The sequence below is a fragment of the Macrotis lagotis genome, chromosome 1 (genome assembly GCF_037893015.1).
Source record: "Macrotis lagotis isolate mMagLag1 chromosome 1, bilby.v1.9.chrom.fasta, whole genome shotgun sequence".
NCBI classification, from domain to species: domain Eukaryota; kingdom Metazoa; phylum Chordata; class Mammalia; order Peramelemorphia; family Peramelidae; genus Macrotis; species Macrotis lagotis.
The window spans coordinates 541653056-541675756 of NC_133658.1; the positions used below are offsets into that span (position 1 = coordinate 541653056).

Genomic DNA, 22701 nt, shown 5'->3' on the forward strand with positions numbered 1-22701 from the left:
TTATTCATTTTTAATTAGCAGATTACCATCCATGTAGTCACCATATGGTGTTTAAATCATCAAAATTCTTTTTTCTCTTGAGAATAAATATAATTTCTACAAATCTGCTAGATGTTCTATAATCTTTTTAAAAAAACAAGCTCTCTTTGAATATAGGGTAAAAATGAAACTTCAACCTAACCCAAGTTCAATTATCACACATTTCAAATTACTAGAATCCAAGCTGTAGTCACAAATCAGCAGATTCCATACTTATTCTATTTTTTTATTATTTAATTGCTCACTCAAAATAAATACACTTTCTTAAAATTCTTCTATACTTAAGAGATATAGGGTTCATTGTCAAGGCCTAGACCAGTCATATCTCTTCCAAAATCCTAACCAAATTCTGATGGAGTTACAGGATACTAGAAAATAAGACTTGTTTTTACAAACTATGAAAGCGAGCTTCAGAATCAGAACCTGAATCCAAGTCTCCTGATAGAATTCACAGTATTTTATTATACTATCAGAGATCCTCCAAAACTAGACCTGATTTCAGTGACAAAAGGAAATATCATCATCTTACTTCCGTTTGAATTACCAAATGTTAATATATTAGTTGATATACCAGCCAAATTAAAAAAAACCACAAAATTCAATATTGATAGAATTGTGGAACAACACACCCATTCATTATTGCCTGTGGAATTGCAAATGTAGAATCTTTTTGAGAAACAAATAATACACAATAAAGTTCCAAGTATAACCATCCCCTTTCACCCAATAATTCTATTCCTAGAAATATACCCCAAAAGCTCCTCTCAATAACTAAGAGCTATTAAGAGATATTCATAGCAACATTATATGTAATTGTGAAAAAAAATGAAATACTAAGAGCAACCTAAATGACCAGCAAAGGGAAAATAATTAAATTGTGGTACAGTAATGAAATACTATAATGTAATTAAGACTGAAAAGTATAAGAACTACAGATAAATCTAAGAATTTCTTTATTAAATGTTGTACAACAAGGAAAGCAGGAGAATGAGGTATATATATATTATGATCATATGAGGAAGAGTAAATAAAAGTAAAAAAAAACAAAGAATTCTCTCTGGGTCCTTAGAAAAAGTGACTGAAATAGTGTTATAATACTTTCTGTGATTAAATTAATTTAAATGTAAGTTTAATAACTTACATTTTAATTTAATTTTACATTTAATTCAAATTTAATTATATTGATGTTAATAAAACATTTACATATAAATAAATGAATGATCCCATAAGATTAACTTTAGGATATAGCTCATTTATTCTTTCAATAATCATTTATCAAAGGTCTACAATCCTACTACTTTATAGATACAATTTACATGCTTTAATTAACTCTATAGAATGGACCAGTAAAATTGAGATAAGTAGATGAGACAAAAATTGTCAGATCTCCGTACTAAGAGAAAAATTAGCAGAAAATAAAGAACAAAAGTGGAGGAGTGGGAGCCTTTTATTTTGAAATTCAATTCAGTTCAGTTCAACATTTATCAAGCATTTACTATTACTTACAGGTCCACCAGGTCGAGGGACACAAAAACAGAAAAATGATTCAGCCCCTATCTTCAAGAAGTTTGTTCTCCACTGATGCAATTCAACACATATGTGAGTAATTATAACACAATTTAGGGGGGAGAATGGAGGAAAGGAGAGATCAGATAAAAAGTTCAAGGAAAATTTATAATACTTTCACTGGGGGAGGGGCTGGGGAAGGTGCAGAGAATTATGAAAGAGGATGAAGGTGTTGGAACCTGGGCTGCATCTTGTTAAGATTCTGAAATAAGGGGCAGCTAGGTGGTGCAGTGGATAGAGTACCGGCCCTAGAGTCAGGAGTACCTGAGTTCAAATCCCCACTCCTATACTTACTAATTACCTAGCTATGTAGCTTTGGGCAAGCCACTTAACCCCATTTGCATTGCAAAAAAACAAAAAAAAAACACAAAAACGATTCTGAAATAGAGAAAGCAGGATGGACAAGCTTATGTTGATGAGCAAAGGCATGATATGACATGTTGGAATGTGAAGAACTAACACAAAATAAGATTGAAAAGGTAGACTGTAGCTAAATTGTAAAGAAGTCTTAGATACTAAGCTGAGGAGTTTATATTTTACCTTGAAGGTGTTGAACAATGAGTTTTATACACACACACACACTCAAGTGCTTGTGACAGATAGATAAGGGGACCAGAATGGCCAAGCAAGAAGATCTCTTCTACAATCTGAGAATGCATTGACCAGAAACTGTCAAATGCAATATATAATGACAAGGTTCCCCATCTTATTAAAATTAAAACTGATTATTCAAAAATCACCAATGATATACCAAATAAATATTAAATAAACTTTCAATTGATACTTTTTGTAAGGTTGTAGCTTTTATATTTCTGAAGGTATTAAAATTTATATCATCTCTACAACTAGTATTAGTAACAAAAAATAGTAGCAACCAAGAAATAGTAATAATATTGCACTCAGAGAACTAATTTAGGCACTGGGTAAATATAATGCTTAAATAATATACTGTAGAAGAATATGACACATATTCCCAAAGGTAAGAATTTAAATGGACAGGAAAAGAAAGTCAAGGAAATAACCTTAAAAAACAGTCACATTAATAGCTTAGAAAGCAGACAAGTATCATACATAGGATTCTCAATTTAAAGGCAAAAAGGATCTGAGAAATCATCTAGTTCAACTCTTTCATTTTTACCTCTGAGGAGTCAAAGATTCAGAAAGAGTAACTTGCCCATGCCAAAAAGCAAGACAAGAGGAGCAGTTAGAAAGGTAGGAAGGAAATAAAGCACCTCAAACAGAAGGAGATAACAACCCTGTTGAAGAAGTTAAAAAATTACAAAAAGCCTTTGAATTTGACAAATGGCAAGTCCCTGGTGAATGTTGAATGAACATTTTCAGGAGAGAAGTAGAAAAATAAACTAGACTGCAAGGAATTAAGAAGAGAGTGTGGTAAAGATGTAGGGGTCTAGGAAAAAAATGTTATTGAACTATTAAAGAAATGAAAGAACTGGAATGTTAGCTGGATAGGGAAGATGATGGAGATTATAAAAATTAATGAGACAAGTACAGTTTTAGAGGTTGAGAAGGAATCAATAGAAAGAAGGGATAAAGGGGGCAGCTAGGTGGTGCAGTGGATAGAACACCAGCCCTGGAGTCAGGAGAACCTGAGTTCAAATCTGACCTCAGACATTCAATAATTACCTAGCTGTGTGACCTTGGGCAAGTCACTTAACCCCATTGCCTTGCCAAAAGAAAAAAAAAAGAAGGAATAGAGGGTGTATTAGAGAGAAGACAAAAGATCCAAGATAGGATGAAAAACAGATCAAAGGTGGATAAGATACATGAATCAAGGACAGATATGAAGATTTATATTAGCTAGGATAATGATAGCTCTTCCGAAAAGAAGAGAGACTAGGTAATAATGCTGAGACGTTTTGAGAAGTGGAGAAGGGGAGTTGAAGGAACTCACTTTGGAGAGTCTTAATTTCAGTGACATCAGAGGCTAAGACATAGCAAGGTTTGGTGCTTGAGGAAGGAGGAATAGTAAAGATCAAAGATGGGTATCAAAGAGAATAAATTAGGATTTTGAGCAGCAATGGGGACTCCACAAAACTTGAATGATATCAGATTGATTGCATGATTTTCTACAATAGCATGCAACAGGCTGAGAGCAAGAAGAAAGAAAATAGATGGAGTGATTTATTCAAAATTGATCAGAGGCAGGTCAGCATCAGCATAACTCCTGAATGTCCAGGACTTATGGGTAGCAAATCACTAAAATATCAAATCAAAGGAAAGGAAAGATATAAAGAGGAATTATTAAGCATTTTTAAATAATGGATCCATTTGTCAGTCTAGTGAAGCCTATGGATTTTCTTTTACAGAATAATGTTTCATTATTGTTATTTTGTATTTATTGTTATAATTGCTATAATTATTATGTTATTAATGTAAAATAAAATAAATAAGATTACAAAAAATGACCATATTAAAAGACAGTTATCAAAATATCTTCAAAACCACGTTTACAGGGGCGGCTAGGTGGCACAGTGGATACAACACCAGCCCTGGAGTCAGGAGTACCTGGGTTCAAATCCCATCTCAGACACTTAATAATTACCTAGCTGTGTGGCCTTGGGCAAGCCACTTAACCCCATTTGCCTTGCAAAAACCTTAAACACACACACACATTTACAGACCCCTAGTTAAGAACTCCTGGTTAAAAAAGATTACTAGTGAAGCTGAAGCTGAAGGAAGTTAGACTGAAAAATAGGAAAGTATTAAGATAATACTATGAAAAGGCTGAGTGTGAATAAATGCATGATAGATTTATAAAGAGCATGTAGTCCATATGGAATTTTAAAATTCAAGATTTGGGATAGTCTAATAATATCATTAGTTTACACATGAGTGACCACATAGACAAAGGATGGCTATTGGATACGAAGAAACTGAGGAGTGTGTGACCAAAAAGTCATCAACATGATTACTGGATTCTCCAAGAACGATGCAAAGTAATGGGGTGGAGAAAAAGAAATGAATCAGTCAAGGGCCAGATCAAGATTAAGTAAACAAAAATTAAGTAAAATAATCTTTCTCAGTCTCTATTTCCTAGGTGGCACAGTGGACAAAGTTATCAACCTGAAGTCAAACAAATCTGAGTTCAAATCCTACTTCAAAGACCTACCAGCTCTGTGACTCTGGGTAAATCACTTAAGCTCTCTCAGTCTTAGTTTCCTGGTTGTTAAGTTAGGGATGATAAAAGCAACTTATCTCACTGGGATGTTGTAGGAATCAAATAAGATATTTGTGAAGTGCTTTGCAAACTTTAAAATGCTATGAAAATGCTAGCTGTTATTATTATTATTATTATTATATTATTATATGTAAAATTGTGATAAGAATGCTTGTAATATTTAGCTAACAGGATTTTGTGAAATTGAGATAAGGTATGCAAGGAGATTTGCAAACTTAAAAATGTCATTTTAGCGCATGTTGTTATTGTTGTTTTTCAGTCCTGTTCAACTCTTTGTGTCCCCATTTGGAGTTTTCTTGGCAAAAATACCAGAGTGGTTTATCATTTCCTTCTCCAGTTCATTTTTATAAATGAAGAAACAGAGTTAAGTAACTTACACTGGATCACATAAGAAGTGCCTGAGACGAGATTTGAATTTAGGAAAATGAGTCTTCTTGACTCCAGGCTGAGCAGTCTATCCACTGTGCCACCTAATTGCTATTTTTATTATTCTTATTACTATTATTGTTATTATTAAGGAACTATACATCTAGGAAAAACATTGGTAGTTCTAGAAAATTACAGGTAGATAAGTCTAATAATTTCCATTTTGCCTGCGTGTTTGTGTGTGTATTTGTATTTTATCTTCTGTTAGTTGGAAAATTTCCTGAGAGCAAAGGATTGGTCTTATTTTCTTTATATTTCCCTATTTTACTATCACTATGCCTTGCACACCCTTCAGTACTTCCAAAAGTCTGTATTTTTACTTGCCCTTCACTGATACAAATCACAGTCCTTCTTAATCATTCTATTAGTTGCTTTGACTGCCCCAAAAAAAGTCACTCTGATACTCTACTTAAAATGTTCTTTCAACTTAGCTAGGCTAGTTCTCAGACCTCAGAAAGAGAGTCTATTGTGGGATATGCAGTGGAAGTATTTCCATCTGGCTAGGGCCCTATTATGGTTTGAACTTCTCCCAAAAAAATTTTGAGAATTTATAATCATTCCTCTGCCAGGATGAGATATCTAAGTAGGATTTATTATAGGGCCTTACACTTGGATAATTTTTATCAATATCTCTGTTTTTAATTTGTATTTTATTTATTTTTCAAGTAACAATTATCTTTAATTACTCTGACCCATTTCCTCTCTCCCACTGACAAATTGGGCAAATCCTTCAATATATATTAACATAATCTGGCATAAAAATTTCCCATATGACTAAAGTCCAAAATTTATGAATATTTGTAGAAAGGATGAGTAAATCTAGAAAAAGATTATGGGGAAAAATTACTCTTGAAGGTAGTATGTTATATAGAAATAGAGTATAGAGTGACAAACCCTAGATTAAATTCCAATTTTCCCACTTACTTTGTGATCTGGGGCAACTCACATAATCTCTTTGGCTCTCAATTTACTCATTCTGTTTAACTGGGGAGGTGGGGGAATGGTAAACAATAAAACTTCTCACATCCCCTTCCACCTCTAAATCTACAGATTATAATTGTGGTCTTCTAATTACTGACCTTAAAGATATTTTGAAACAAAACAAAATTATAAATATGCTTCCTCAAGACTGAGGGAGGGAAAAGAGGAAATAAGATTTCATTAAAAAGTTTTTATTATAAATAATGTTTTATTAAATATGTACCAGAGGCTAATTGCTTTACAAATATAATATTATTTATGCAATTATTAGGAGCAAAATAAGCTTCCATAAAGCAATCAATAATTCCTATAGGTATATTCCTATAAAAATCTGTTCTCATGTATCCCAGTGCAAGCATAGAACCATGGAACACAAACATGGAAGATCTTCTGGGCTTTGTTTCAGATAGTGATGGCGATTCTAGCTGTTCAATCCTGGGAAAGTTATTTAACCTCTCTGTACATCAATTTCCTCAGCTATAAAATGATAGCCTTTAGAATTCCCTCTAAACACTAAGATTCATGTTAATGCAAGTAACTCTATTAGCCCATTATCATCAACAAAAACCAACACAAAGTCTTACTATGTAAGAAGGTAAGGCCTGGGGAGTTGCCCTCAAGGAGCTCACATTCTAATGAAGGAGACAACATGCAAATATAACTAGTACCAAAGGGAAGGCACTGGGGAGCCAGGAGATTAACCAGGAGAAGTCCCTAATAGAAGGTGAAATTTGAGCTGAGTCTTGAAGGAAACCAGATTTGAGGATGGCATGCACTTTATTAAGGAAAACTGCATAGTGGTATGTAGATGCAAGAAATAATGTTGCGGGGCGGGGGGGGGGGGGGGGGCGGCTAGGTGGCCCAGTGGATAAAGCACCAGCCCTGGAGTCAGGAGCACCTGGGTTCAAATCTGGTCTCAGACACTTAATAATTACCTAACTGTGTGGCCTTAGGCAAGCCACTTAACCCCATTAGACTTGCCAAAAAAAAAAAAAACCTAAAAAAAATAATGTTGCATATAACATCAAGGTGAGCTACACTAGATCCCAGAGTATGTGAAAATGTGTATTGTGCATAGGTAAGCTGGAGCCAAGCTGAAAAGGGGGAAAAAAGGCTTCCAATGTCCTTCACAGATCATTGAGTATCAGTAGCACAAGTCTGTTACCATCTTGTACATTAAACCTCTCTGGCTTGGTTGTACCTGCCAGAATTGGACTCTGTCACTGTCACTTTCAAGACTCAGGGTCACCTCCACAAAATGATGAAGCATCTGAATAGATTCTAATGAAAGGACAAAAATACTTGTGGAAATTTTATTGAACTGGGATCTCTTTTTTCCTTAATGCTATCAGATCAAATTGTGCTATTGTTCATTTTGATTTTTCTTAATCTATTCCCTTCAAAAAATATCACAAATATATATTTCATCAGTACTTTATTCTGAAATAAAATTTCTCTGCTAGTATTCTTTCCTAGAGTATATAGACTTTTGGGACAATGTATAAAGGGACTTGACTGTGCAAAATAAATTAGATTTCTTCTAAGGTATTCATAGAATATAGGATAGGGATAATAACTGGATCTCTGGTATCAGGAATTCCTAAATGAGAAAATTCTATCTGACAAAACCACTGCAGGCAACTTCTCTGTAACTTATTGTCTTAGAGTGTTGCCTAGAACAATGTTATCTAATTAACCTAGTTAACTTAATTTATAAGTTTTAAATGACCCACCCAGAATACTATACAGCCTGTGTATGGCAAATTTAGGATCTGAACCCAGATCTTCCTGACCCTGAGGCAGTTTTCTCTCCTTCATTCCAAGCTACTTTTCTTTCACAGATCATAAACAAATTCTTTCAGGGGAAAAAAAAAAGGTAACCACTGGGTTTGTTCCAGGGATCTAACCCTATTAATTATCCAGATGGGGGTCTATGAGAGAGCTGCTTCCAGCATTCTGAGAACAAGACTTCAGCAACTACTCATTTGTCAGTGGCTGCATTAACACAATCTTATGTAATCATCTGGTGAGTGTTCATTCCAGAAATCTAGTAAGTCTAATATGACCCAAGTTTTACAAAAACAACCCCCCAAAAAAGAGTTATCCTTGCCTGAGCCTGTGATCAAAATCCCTCTAGATAGGACATTAGAAATTCTCATAATGGTTGGATAGGGGTCAAGTCTATCGCAGCTACCCTGATCACATCCTTTGGATCCTGTGGTCTTGTGACACAATGGTGTGGCAAGCCAGCCTTGTGCTAATAGATTGGATCACCTCAAGGAAGCAAGCACAGTGATATTAATCAACAAGTCACTTGTATAGTGATATAAATCAACAAGTCATTTAGTCAAAAAGAATTTTTTGAGTGCTTTCTCTGTGCCAAATCATTGCGGATATAAAGAAAGGAGAAAAAAAATCCCAGTCCTCAAGGAGCTGCCAGAATACGCAAATAACTTTGTGCATACACAATATATACAGTGCAAAAGGAAGATAGTCCTAGAAAGAAGATATTATTAGTGGTCAGTGAGATGGGAACAGGGGAAAAGAGAAGAGTTTTGAGGTGAGTCATGAAAGAAATCAGGAGGCTAAGATGGCCAAACATAAGGGATACCAGTGAAAACACATGTAGTTGGGAGAGCAAAGATCATAGCTCCAAAATAAGGAAGAAAATGATCATTAATTAAGTGCCTATTTTGTGCCAGGACTTTACAACTGTCATCTCATTTGGTCCTCACAATAACTTGATGAGATAGGCTTTATTATTATTCCCATTTTTCAATTGAGGAAACTGAGACAGACAACAGTTAAGTGACTCTCCAAAGGTCACACAACGAACAAGGTTCCAAGGTCAAATTTGAACTAATTTATTTTTCAACTCCAGAGTCAGTGCTCTATCTACCCACTGAGTCACCTGGCCACCTCTAACCACCTCCAAAATGGTGTTAATAGCCACACCTAATTGTTTCTGAATTTGCCTTGTATGATGGGCAGCACAGAGTAAGTGGGTTTTAAAATGCCAAGTCAAAGGGAATGTCCAAAAATACTGGCACACGACCTTCATGTTATATCTAGAAAAGCCTTGATATGGGTGTTAAATTTGTCACCTTAATGCTTAAAAAGATGAATAAATATTTATTAAGCACCTACTGTTTGCTAGACTCTATGCTAAATTCTGGGAATACAAAAAGAAGCAAAAGATAGTCCCTGACCTCAAGGGCCTTACAATCAAATAGGGGTGATATGCAGTTGAATGGATCTTTGATTCATATACTCTCTCTTTGCTGGGGCAGAATAAAACCTTCTCCAAATTGGAGAATATATATACTCTCATATATGTTGTAAGTGGATTTTTTTTAAATGGACATTTAAAAAAACACACTTGTTGACTAACTTTCTAGTGATAAATATGAACATAACCAGGCTGGTCCACAGAAAATATTAGCGTTCATCTCATACCCAACCTTTTCCAGATTATCAGGTTTTAAGGCAGCTAGGTGGATCAGTGGATAGAATATCAGCCCTGGAGGATCTGAGTTCAAATGTGACCTGATATTTATTAATTACTTAGCTATGTGACCTTGGGCAAATCACTTAACCCTTTGCCTTGCAAAAGCACACACACACACACACACACACACACACACACACACACACACAGAGAGAGAGAGAGAGAGAGAGAGAGAGAGAGAGAGAGAGAGAGATTATCAGGTCCTACTTGCTTCAGCTCTTGAAGAATCATTCTACCTCATCTTAATCAGGCAACAGGTCCAGATTTTACTGCTGGTGATCCAAATCTCTTACAGGTGAAGATATGCCATTCTCCCTCAGTTCTTCACTTCTAACATATAGGCAGTCTCCGCAATTGTGAAACCCCAAATTTCAAATAGGCAATTTACTTGCTGCTACCCATTCCCATCTCCTACCTCTCTCTCTCTCTCACTTGTGGGTCAAAAATTAACTCTAATTAGATATAAGAATCATAATCATAATAATTAGCACTTATGTCATGGCCTACTTTACATATGACACCAAGGTTGAGTCTTCCAAGAAACCTGCAAAATAGATATTAGCCTCATTTTATAGATGAGGAAACTAAGATTTTGAGAGCCTGTGACTTGTCTAGGGTCCTACAGTTATTGTGTGACTGCAGCAGGACTGACTTCCTGACTCCAGGTCCAACACTCTACCACTTTACTGTTCCTAAAAAAAGAAGAGGTAACTGATGTGCCCAATATCACACAGTTGGTTAGTTGTCCATGGAAAAATTTGAATTAGGGTCTTCCTAACTCTATCCACTGCACAATCTGGTTACCTAATTTCTGTCTCCAGTACCACAGCTTCCTCTAATTAAATCTGATTTTCAGGTTCACTCACATTCAACAGAAATAAAAAGCTATTTCTTCTTCAATTCTAATGCTTTCCTGTTTTATTTAATTACTAGTATTGTCATATTTCTATTAGTTTTCATTTCCCTCACACTAGCATGACATAGAGATGGCACTCTATTATAATTATATTATCACCTGAAGCACATCTCTTTCTACTCTGCAATGGTTTTGTTGCAATAAGAGAAAAATAATAAGATAATGGTAGTGATTAAACTATTTGCTTTTATATAAGTGCCCCTCAAGAACTTAACTCTCTTCATACTCCAGGCAATTCTCCAAGACTAAAAATTGAAAAGAAGGCACCAACCTGCAAGGGTGAAGGAAGTTTCTTCCCTGATGAGTTCCATATATCAATCACTCATAAGCTGAAGCTCAGATTTGTGTGAAGGAAGAAATCACTGTTTTATCTTCAGCTCTTACATGTTAGGATTTTATAAGACATTTGTGTCTTTACCTCTTCTTGAAAAAATAGGAATTTTTTGTTTTATTCCAAACAATTTCAATCAGTGTTGTATTAGAGAAAAAGAGATTATTCATCTTTAGTTGAACATTTTCATCCAGATAACTATGACGTCAATTTCCTTGAATTATTGATTATTTTGTCTTGCAGTGAGGGCAGTTATGAGCAATTTCTTATGAAGTTCCATAATAGAAGCTGTTTGAGCAGCACTTATGTACCATAGTCACATAACCTTTGATTACATATTGCTCCACATGGACCATGTTTTCAATTTGTCTTTTCAGTTTGCTGAACCATATTCCTATCACCCAAAGCCAATGGAATATGAGCAAAATATAGAACTAGTAAAAATCATGATGAGTAAGATATTCTTGTAACACAATTACTAAAGGAAAAAAGACGTACCTAAATTGTATCCAGCATAAATATACTAAGCAAAATCAAAGTCAATCAAAGAGTAGATGCTGAGTAGAAGACAGATATGCCCATGGGGAATCAGCATGTAGTAAACCAAAGGTAAAAGAGTAAAAAGATTGTTTTAAACAGAAAGAGTTGAGAAATATGACCTTCACTCGACCTCCCCCTCAAAAAAAAATCTAGTCAAGGTTCAAGTTTCTAATTTATTGGATGGCTAGGTGGTGCAGTGGATAAAGCACCGGCCCTGGAGTCAGGAGTACCTGGGTTCAAATCCAGTCTCAGATACTTAATAATTACCTAGCTGTGTGGCCTTGGGCAAGCCACTTAACTCCATTTGCCTTGCAAAAAACCTAAAAAAAAAAGATTCTAATTTATTTAATCAAAAAAATTCTATTCCAATATTTATAAAAATCTTCATTCAAATTATAAGTCTATAATTGTTATCTGACCATTATACAGGTTACCCCAAAAGTCTCAATATAGTTTTAAGCTACTGAAGTAATGGATAGAGTACTGAGTCTGGAGTCAGAAAGACTTGAATATAAATCTGTCTTCAGACACTTACTAGCTCTGTGACCCTGGGCAAGGAAATTACCTAGCAGACTACTGCAATATTTCAGAGAGGCAGAGGAGAGAAAGGGGTATATATGAGAGATGCTATAAAAATATCTGAATGCTATGAAACAGAACTTGTCAACTGATATGGGAAATGAGGGGGTGAGGAGTTGAGGATATCACCCAAGGTTATGAGCCTCATTGATTGGTAGGATTATAGTACCTGTGATAGTAACTGGAAAGAAGTAACTAATCTATTCATTTATTGTCTATCATTCACAACCTACTTTTAACCCATATAGTTTTGTGGATTTTCATGCCAATGATCATACATAGTCATTACTGGTAAAATACAATATTCTACTTATGCCTACCATGTATTTATCCATTACCTTTTGGATCATCTACAATTGTTATTCTTCCAAAACCATTACTTCTCATAATTTATAACTATGTAGTATAATCAGGAAAATACTAGATAAAGAGTTGTATTTCTGTAGCTAAACACAGCTTAATATATTTAAATATTAATATTATCACTACAAGCAGTATTTGTAACCCACTATGATTTCTTCTAACAACTCAATTCTGAGCTCAACTGATTGTCCATCTGCAACTCCTTTCTCCAATAGATAGATAGATAGTAGGAGATAGCTAGATATACACATATATGTATATATGGGGATGGATGGATAGATGAATAAAATTTGAAAATATATAAAGAGCTATAAATACATACACATATGCAGACACACAAAGGACTGTCTATTCAACCTTATGTCACAGTCTGAACAATATCCACTTTCATTCATTTTTCTCCCTGTGGGGATAGATAAACCAATCTAATATGAATTATTATAGATTTCATGGAAGAGATTTCATGATTTTCTAAGCTCAGTTCAAGCAATTAATATAATCATATCTATGAATTGGAAAATTTATAGAATTTCATCATCAATAAGGAATATAACCATATTTTTCAAAAAATCTTTTAGCACCTTCACTTATGTTTACCTTTGCACTGAATTTACTGAGTGTCAAAGTATGTGTTGATTTAATTGGAAGATTTTAGTGAATTCTTTGTAAAGTTTTTGTGCCTCTTCATTTTCTGCAACAGATGTTGGCACATAAGCTGCAATTATTTTCACAGAGATATGTTTTGTTTAATGATTCACTGAATGTTATCATCAACTAAGGCATAAAACAAGATGACATGTTCATTTCAGGTTTTAGCCTGATTTTAGAGGATATCATGTGAAAAGTTCAAATAGAATAAAGATTCCTTATTGGTCATATAACCAAATGATGATTCTATTTCTGTGACATTTACTTATATTACTTTTTCATAAATGTGAATGGTATGCCTCAAATAGTACAAATCCAAGTCTATCCATACTTTTTCTTTCTTTGTGATTCTAGACTATTTTCTATTCATCTTCCAAAGGGACATCCACTCAACTTTCCAGAAACCTTTCTCTAAAGCTTTTGATAGCCATATGCATCTGTTATCTCTGTTGTTTTTTTTAACCTTTTTAAACTTTATTTTCCTACAGCATGAGATAGTGATTAGTTAACTAACCCAACTCTATATCCTTTGATGATTATTTTGTATGTAACAAATTCTCTCCCTCTATGTACTTTATATACATTGTCATGCAAAATATATTTCCACATTAGCATATTATGGAGAAAAAGTTAGAAAAATAAAGTGAAAAAATATCCTCTAATCTGCACCCAAGAGTTCTTAAGTTTTCTGAAGATAGTGTTTTTCATTTGATGTTTTTTGTTAATACAGCTTCTGTTATATAATTCTTGTGCTGAAAATCCAAAATCTCCCATAGGTCATCTTTATCTCTTGACACCCCCCCCCCACATCATTATCCCAAGGCAAGTCTTTCCTATTATTGCCATGGAAATTAAGGAATTTCCACTGGTTTAAGATACAAAACATAAAAGTCTGGTTCTGTAGTAGTCCTAGATCATAAGTCACTAGATTTAGTCATTGAGGTATTATTAATACCTATCATCTGAAGCCCAAGAAAATCTGTGGACTATGGTGCATATGATCTATTGAAAATTGGCTTTCAAATTCCTACTACCTTTATTCCTATACCTTTGTTCTATACATTCTCCCTGCTGCTTTCTCTACTTCTGTGTGCACCTTAATATTTGCTAAGTGGCCCAAATTTCTTCTTTGTAGCTGTTGTTTATGGTTCACCAAGGCTGACATTTTTCTAAGTTTCTGTTATACTTTTCAGGTATACAAGTGGGAAGAATTCATTGACCCTTTGAAAAAGTGAGCTTCCAAAAGCAAGAATGGATTGTTATCCCTGATATTATTCGTGACAATAATTCCCATCTTCAAGACCCCTAATTGAGTCAAATCTTGTTGTATCTAGTGCAACAGTGTAGATATATTTAAAGTCACAGTTTGTACTCTCTTCTACTGACTTATAGGTGGTAGAGACTGATTCCCTATGCTCCTTTGAAAACTTCTCTAGTACTTGGAATTAAACCAAAGGCACCTATTCAAAGGAACTGATACAAGAAGTCCATATAAGAGAATGACCTCCTTTAGAAAATAGCACATGCATTGTCTGTAGGGCAGATGTTAGCTTTGGGACATGGGATCAAGTGACAATTGCTTGAAAAATGATCTTCCATCTTGAATAGATTAAGTGGTCAAGGACATAAAGTTTTCAAAAGGAGATTTGAAAGCTATGAGTGACCACATGAAAACATGATCTGAATCATTAAATAAAATTAAAAGGACAATGAGTTTTGCTTCACTCCATACAAATGGACAAAAGATGAAAACATTCAACACTGGAGACATTGTGGGAAGACAGGCCTTCTGATGCTCTGTTGGTAGAATTTTCAAGTAGTCCAGTCACTCCAATCATAGATTTAGCCTTGGAAAAGATTTTAAAGGCCATTGAGACTGAACCCCTTTATATTATAAATGAGGTAACTGAAACAGAGAGAGAGATGAAATGGCTTGCTTAGGGCCCTGAGGCAGGATTTGAACTCAGATCTTACCAACGGCAGGTCCATTGACCTATTCATTCTGGATTTCAATTTGAAATTAGGCAAGATTGATTAAATTATCCATTTCCTTTGTCCTTCAATTGCACTACTAAGTTTATATTCCATGGAATTAATAAATTGAAACAAAGATCCAAAATATTCCTAGCAACACTCTTTATGGGTACAAAAAACTAGAACCAAAGTAATCATTTTATCGATTGGGGAATTAGCCCCCAAAAAATTAGTCCATGTGATTGTAATGCATTGTATTATACAATGCTATTATACAGTACAAAATAATGAACAGGAGGAATTCAGAGCTATGTGAGAGTTATATGAACTGATACAGGTGAAATAAGTAGAACCAAAAAACCCCACTATACTCATTGGTTACAATATAAATAAACAGATTACTAAAAGGATCACTAAAACTCTTAATAACAGAATGACGGGCTCGCTGCTGCGCCGGGGGGATGGTGGGCGTGGGGCCCGGCGCTCCGCCGGAGGCTGGGAGCTGGGGCCGGTGGCCCCCGCAGTCCTAGTCCCAGGGCGTGGAGGCGGCGGCCGCGGCGGCCTTGGGAGCCGGGGAGGGCTCCACGGCCACCGAGGCCCTGTTCCTGGCCCTGGGCGCCGGCGTGACGGCGCTGAGCCACCCGCTCTTCTACGTGAAGCTGCTCATCCAGGTTGGGCATGAACCACTACCTCCCACTGTATGGACCAATGTGCTGGGGAGGAAGGTCTTCTACTTGCTCAATTTCTTCACCTATGCCAAACACATTGTACAAGTGGATGGGAAGAGGGACTGTTCCGAGGCCTGAGTCCGAGGCTTATGTCTAGTGCTCTCTCCACTCTGTCCCGGGCCACGTGAAAAAGGTCTTCCCTTTGTAGGAGTTAGAACATGTATCCAGTAAGAATGATGGGACGACATCACTGAGGAAGGTGGTAAAAGAAACTTCCCATGAGATGGTGATGCAGTGTGTGTCTAGGGTGCTCTCACACCCCCTGCATGTCATCTCGATGTGCTGTATGGTCCAGTTCGTGGGGCGGGAGGTCAAATACGTGGTGTACTGAGCTCCATTGGGAAGATTTTTCAGAGAAGGGCTACTGGGGTTCTTTGTGGGCTTGATCCCTCACCTCCTGGGAGTCTTTTTGTGGGGCTGTAACCTCCTGGCTTACTTCATCAATGCCTACCTGGTGGACCACAGTTTCAGCCAGGCATTGGCAGTTCGGAGTTACACCAGGTTTGTAATGGGGACTGCAGTGAGCATGCTGACCTACCCTTTCCTCTTGGTTGGAGACCTCATGGTGGTCAACAACTGTGGGTTGTTGGCAGGTCTCCCTCCCTATTCCCCAGTGTCCAAGTCTTGGATTCATTGTTGGAGATATCTGAGCATGCAGGGCCAGCTTTTATGGGGATCAAGTCTGCTTTTCCCCGAATCTCAACAGCATCAATCTTCTCCATTGATTAAATCAGAATAATTGGCTACAATAATAGCACACTATCTCTATCCAGTCTAAGTGAGGGCCTGATCATTGGGCTATCTTGTAAGATAACTGACTATGTAATACAGTGGAATTTGGATGTCCCCCCTTCTGGTGGTTATTAGTTGTCCTTCAGTTGAACTGACAGGGAGTAGGGTATGAGAAAGGGGAGTGGGGTTTTGGTACAGTCTGACTGAAAAAGTCCTTGCTCTATACTGATACTAAATTAAAAAGTTCCAAGACTGCTGGAGGAATGGGACAAGGGACATTGGAGCAATTTCTGGGAAACATCCCAGAGGCATTGCAAATGATATGCAAAAGTATTAATTTACAGAGGCTTACTCCATTACACCATACCCAGGGTGGCAACAGATTCCCCATTGCCCAAAACCTGGGCAGAGAACTCTGCTCTGCTTGGTTTTATAAACATAAATAATAATAATAATAATAGCAATAGCCCAAATTTATATGGGTCTTAAAAGTATACAGAACATTTTTCCCATAAAAGCTGAGGTGGGGGGAATGGCTTGTTTTAATAAATACTCATATCACTTCATTCTATTGATTAATAAAACTTGAGTTGTGCTTTAGAGTTATTCCATTTAACTCAACAGCCTTAAGGAATTTTTTTATTCCCATTTTACAAACAAGGAAACTGAGACTCAGCAATGTTTTCTTGCCTAAGATCACATACTAGTAAAGTGACAGATGTGAAACTTGAACCCAAATGTTCTCTTAAGTAAGGGCTCCTTCTGTTCTTTGTCCTGGCTTTCCTAAAACACAGTAAAATTTACATTGTAAAATTTTTTTGAAAAAGAAAAAAAATAACAGAATGACCACTTAAAGACCTTGGGATGATATACCAAAATAAACCAATTTTCTCATGGAAGGAGGGTAGAGTACTCCTGGGGCATAAAGTTGTAGACTGAAGACAAGGTTTCTATATTGAGCAGTTTTGCTCAGTTATTTTTCTTTAAAAATTCCATTTGGGGGCAGCTGGGTGGCACAGTGGATAGAGCACTGGCCCTGGAGTCAGGAGAATCTGAGTTCAAATCCAACCTCAAACACTTAGCTGTGACCTTGGACAAGTCACTTAACCCCATTGCCTTGCACTCATTTGGAATGAGTGGTAGAACTACATGTAACTTCCAAAATTCTTGGATACAGACAACAGCCCCTTTAACATTTGTGCTTCACTGTGGTCATCGTGCAGCATTTCTCATAGAAATACAGAGGCATTACTAAAATGTATCCCTAAGTCTCAATAGGGTGTTTCCCCATTCCATCAAAGGGACCCTCCGTTAGAGAGCAGTTATTCCTTATTTTCCTATCACAAAGGAGCAGCAGCATGATATCATAGAAAGAACTAAAGATTTAGAGTCAGAGGACAACAATTCAAATTCTTACTCTGTTCCTTACTACTGGGGATCTTAGTTAAGTCCATCTCTCTGGGCCTAAATCCCTAAAATTCCTTGTGACTCTTAATCTATGATCCTGCACCTGATTCATAATAACAGTATAACTGTTAAAAGCTTATTCACATGGTCAAAAAAAAAAGTCAATGTTTGCTCTCACTGACCCTTGAAACTGATGCCAGCATGATAATGGATTTGGATTAGCAGGAGGTGGGAAGAAGGGAAGGAGAAGAGGTCTAAAGCTATTTACAGTAGTGAAGAGGTGGTCATGGTGACACAAATAGGAAAATCTAGCTATAACTTTCATGTTTAAATTCCCTGAGTAATGCCTCTGAATTACATGAGGCTCTCCCATGAGATAGCAAAAAGTGATCAGAAAAAAAAAGTGTTCAGGATCAGTGATTCCAATAATACTTTTATATCTTGGACCCTTACATATATCCTAAAATAAAGAGGCAGAATCTCAGACAGTAACCATATTATGGAGCAATCTAAGTGATCTTAGGAAGAATATATCCACACATCCTTACTTATACCAGCAGGCTCTTTCTTCCCATCCCGCTTAGCCTTAGCAGCTAGACAATGGAAGGGATAGAGAACTGGCTTTGGATTCAGGAAGATGGGAGTTCGAATACAGTCTCAAACATTAGCTATGTGACCTTGGGCAAGTCACTTAACCCTGATTGCCTCCCATCTAGAGTCATCTCTAATTGTCTTGATCCATATCTGGTCACTGGACTCCAGATGGTTCTGGAGGAGAAAGTGATGCTGCTGACTTAGCATAGCACCTCCCTCACTCAAATCTGATCATGTGCTTGTCATGGCATCATCTGCCTGATGTCATGATCCTCTTCAAAAATGAAGGAGAAAAAAAAATTATGAGTGGGTAGAAATAGGAAATGCAAACCCACACACCTTCCCTGGCCACTTATCCAAGAGCTGATGGACTAAGAAAAACTCATGGAAAATGTACAAAACCAATGAAATCCCCCAGATATGCTAAACTCTGTTGCCACACTCTTCCTGAACACAAGAGGCCTATCTGGATCTGATTCACTCCCAGTAAGCATCTGAATTTTATCATAAGTCTTCACTCGTGAACAGTCTTTTTATTACTTTCTGCAGACTCTGTTTCTCTCCCTCCTTAAATCTCTGCCATTACATGATACCCATGTGCCAGAACAATACGATAATACAACAAATGTCTTAGTGTTTTCCCTTGCCAAAGTGTTGACCCAGCTTGCGGCTCACAACTTTGTCACTATTCTTGGTCATAGAGTTGACCAAGTTGGGGGACATTTTATTTAAAAACGCAGAGCCTTAAAAACTTCATTTTGTTGTTCAATCATTTCCGTCACGTCTGACTCTTCATTGCCCCCTTAGGTTTTCTTCACAAAAAGTGAACCCTTGGTAAAAAAGGAAGATGGTGCTATTAATGGAAGTGAATGCAAAACTGTTTATTGAAGGAAGGAATAGTGGGCTAGGTCCAAGCAAATTCCAACATTAGGTAGTAGGGAGAGTAAGTCTTTTTATAAGATTTTTGGATATAGGAGGCTGGGTGGTATGGTTTCTATAGGGACTGGGAGTTGTTAGGGTCTCCATGGAGAATGTGCATTGTTTGGAATTTTTAATGGAAGTTAGGGTTCTTTTCCTTAGGAAAGAATAATCAATGGGGCTCTACTGGGCAACAATGAAACTCAGGCCTGGATTCAACAGTTACTAGAACAGTTTGCCATTAACTTCTCCAGCTTATTTTACAGATGAGGAAACTATGGCAAACAGGGTTAAGTGACTTGCCCAGAGTCACACAGCTAGTAAGTATCTGAGACTGTATTCTGGATTTGTACCCAAGTTTTCCTGACTCTAGACCTGGCTGTTCTATCTACTGTACTACCTCATTTTGTTCTCCCTAATCATATTTTTAAAATTAAATAAAATTAGAAAATCAGTTAAAGACAAGGATCCTATATTTTCTACCCTTCTAAGTCTCTTTTGTGAACATAGGAATAAATTTACTAGTAGAAATATTAGACAACCAGAAAGTCATGATTTTAAAAAAAGAGCCTAGGCATCATATTTCAAGAAATTTTAAAGAAAAATTGCCCCTGAATCTTAAAAATCTGAGGGTAAAGTAGAAGTTGAAAGAATTCACTGGTTACCTCCTGAAAAAAAATCTCAAAATGAAAACTCTGAGAAATATTACAGTCAAAGTTCAGAGTTACAAGAAGAAACAGACAGTAAAACTCTAACTAATAAGTAAGCTCACTTTATTCCCTCTCAAACCTTAATAAATTTAACCAAGCAAGAAAGGAAATAAATAGAATTTTTGAAAAGTTAGATGTGATCAACCTCTTGAGAATATTGAATGAGAATGAATAGAATTGAATATACCTATGTCTCAGCTGAGCATATGGCATCTTCACAAAAAATAACCATTAGGATATTAAATGAATATGAAATAAAAGCAACTGCTAGGAACTATTTAGTTCAACTATTTGCTAATAAAACTAAATCAAAATGAAATGTATAAATATTTACAAAAATGTTTGTTGCTATGGATTAAAAAAAAGTGGAACTATAATCCTTAATTAACTAGCTTTAAAAAAAGAAATTGAATAAGCCATAAATTAGCTCCCCAAGGGGAAAAAAAATTCAGGACTGCAGAATTACAAGTGAAATCTACCAAATATTTAAAAAACAATTAACAGGGTGGCTAAGTGGCACAGTGAATAAAGCACCGGCCCTGAAGTAGGAGTACCTGGGTTCAAATCCGGTCTCAGACTCTTAATAATTACCTAGCTGTGTGGCCTTGGGCAAGCCATTTAACCCCATTTGCCTTGCAAAAACCTAAAAAAAAAAATTAACGTCAATGGCATATAAGCCATTTGAAAAGAATAAGTAAAGGAGTCCTACCAAATTATTTATATGGCACAAGTATGGTTTTGATACTTAATCCAAATAGAGCAAAGGCAGAGAAAAAAACTATAGACCAACCTCTTATAATGAATATTAATGCAAACCTTTTAAATAAAATACTAGTAATGAGAAAAGACAAAAATATCATTCACAATGACCAAATAGCATTTATGTCAGGAATGCAGGAACGGTTCAATAGCAGGAAATGATAAGCATAATTGATCATATCAATTGCAGAAAGTAGTAAAAGTTGAATTTTAAAAAAGGGACAAAGAAAAACATCTTTTTACAAAATATAATACTCATTTCTCTTAAAAACACTTGAAAGTATAGGAATAAATCGAGCTTTTCTTAAAATCTAAAAATAAGAGCAAGCTTTATCTGCAATGGAGATAACTATGTCTCCCCAAAAAAGATCAGGATGAAGCAAATATGTCATTCATTGCCATTATTATTCAAAATTGTACCAGAAGTGCTAGCTATAGCCATAAGGCAAGAATTGAAGAAATTAGACTAGAATGTAGAAACAAAATTATTGCTCTTTATAGATAATCTGATGGTATACTTAGAGAATCCTGGAGGATCAATTTAAAAACTAATTGAAACAATTGTAGGTATAAAATAAAATAAACTTAAACAAATCATCTACATTTCTTTATATATAACCCAGAAAGACCAGCAGTAAGAGATAGTAAGAAAAATTCATTTTTAAATAACTAAAGACAATATAAAATACTTGGGAGACTATCGGCCAAAACAAATTCAGGAATTCTATGAACACAATTACAAAATACTTTTCACATAAATAAAGACAGACCTAAATAATTTTGAAATATTAATTGATCATGGATAGTAGGAGTCAATGAAATAAAAATGACAAAACTAAGTTAATTTACTTATTCAATGCCATTCTAATCAAACTAACAAATAATTACTTTATAGAACTAGAAAAAAATAATAACAAAATTCATCTACAGGAACAGAAGGTCAAGAATATGAAGGGTATCAGAATTTTAAAAATGAGAAGGAAGCAGGCCTAGCAGTATCAGATGTCAAACAATACCACAAGCTTATAATCATCAAAACTACTTGGTAATGGGAAAAGAAATAGAGCGACTGATCAGTGGAACAGATTAGGAACACAATATACAGAAACAAAAGAGCACAGTTACTTATGGTTTGATAAACCCAAAAATCCAGCTATTGGGTCAAGATATTTACTATTTAACAAAAATTTCTGGGAAAACTGGAAAGCAGATTCATTTTCCAGAGTTGGCATCTTATTTAAACAGATCCAGTTGAAGAAGCTATCATTGCATAGTATACTCTCATCTATATACTCTCTTCTGCTGTGGTATTTGCCTGGTCCTTTTTTCTACACAGTTGATAATCTGACTTCACCAAGACATCTAATTCTGAAATGATTACTTCTTCTGTAACCATTCATTTCCTGTCTCTTAAGAAAGATCTAGTCAATTTTTATGTGCATAATCATTAGATACTCACAAAGTCCATAAAATGCCAATTCTCTTTTGAAGAAAGAATTTATAACATACAAGCATAAGATCCCCACAGATCTTTTACCTTGTGATGGGCACAGTACTCACTTAGCCTAGTCCCCTCCTCTACAGAAATTAAGTGGAGTGAATGGAACCATAGCTTCATACTTTGGATGTATCTGCTTAGCTGTGGAGTCAAAAGGGTGAAGCTACCATTTGTGGAACTTTAACTAAAGTCTCAGACAAATTAAGCTATTTCTTTTCTACATGGAAGAAGTATGTTTCCCATGTAGTTAATGTATTTCCATGTACATCGTCTAAATGCAGTTCA

General features: G+C 35.8%; 1 long non-coding RNA gene and 1 pseudogene across 1 annotated transcript in view; one reads left to right on the forward strand and one right to left on the reverse strand.

Annotated features, from left to right (window-relative positions):
- LOC141507012 (uncharacterized) overlaps window positions 1–22701 on the reverse strand; it is a 63501-nt gene that overhangs the window by 27709 nt on the left and 13091 nt on the right. The gene's annotated exons all lie outside the window — the stretch shown is intronic.
- LOC141507540 (mitochondrial carrier homolog 1 pseudogene) lies at window positions 15532–16527 on the forward strand (annotated as a pseudogene).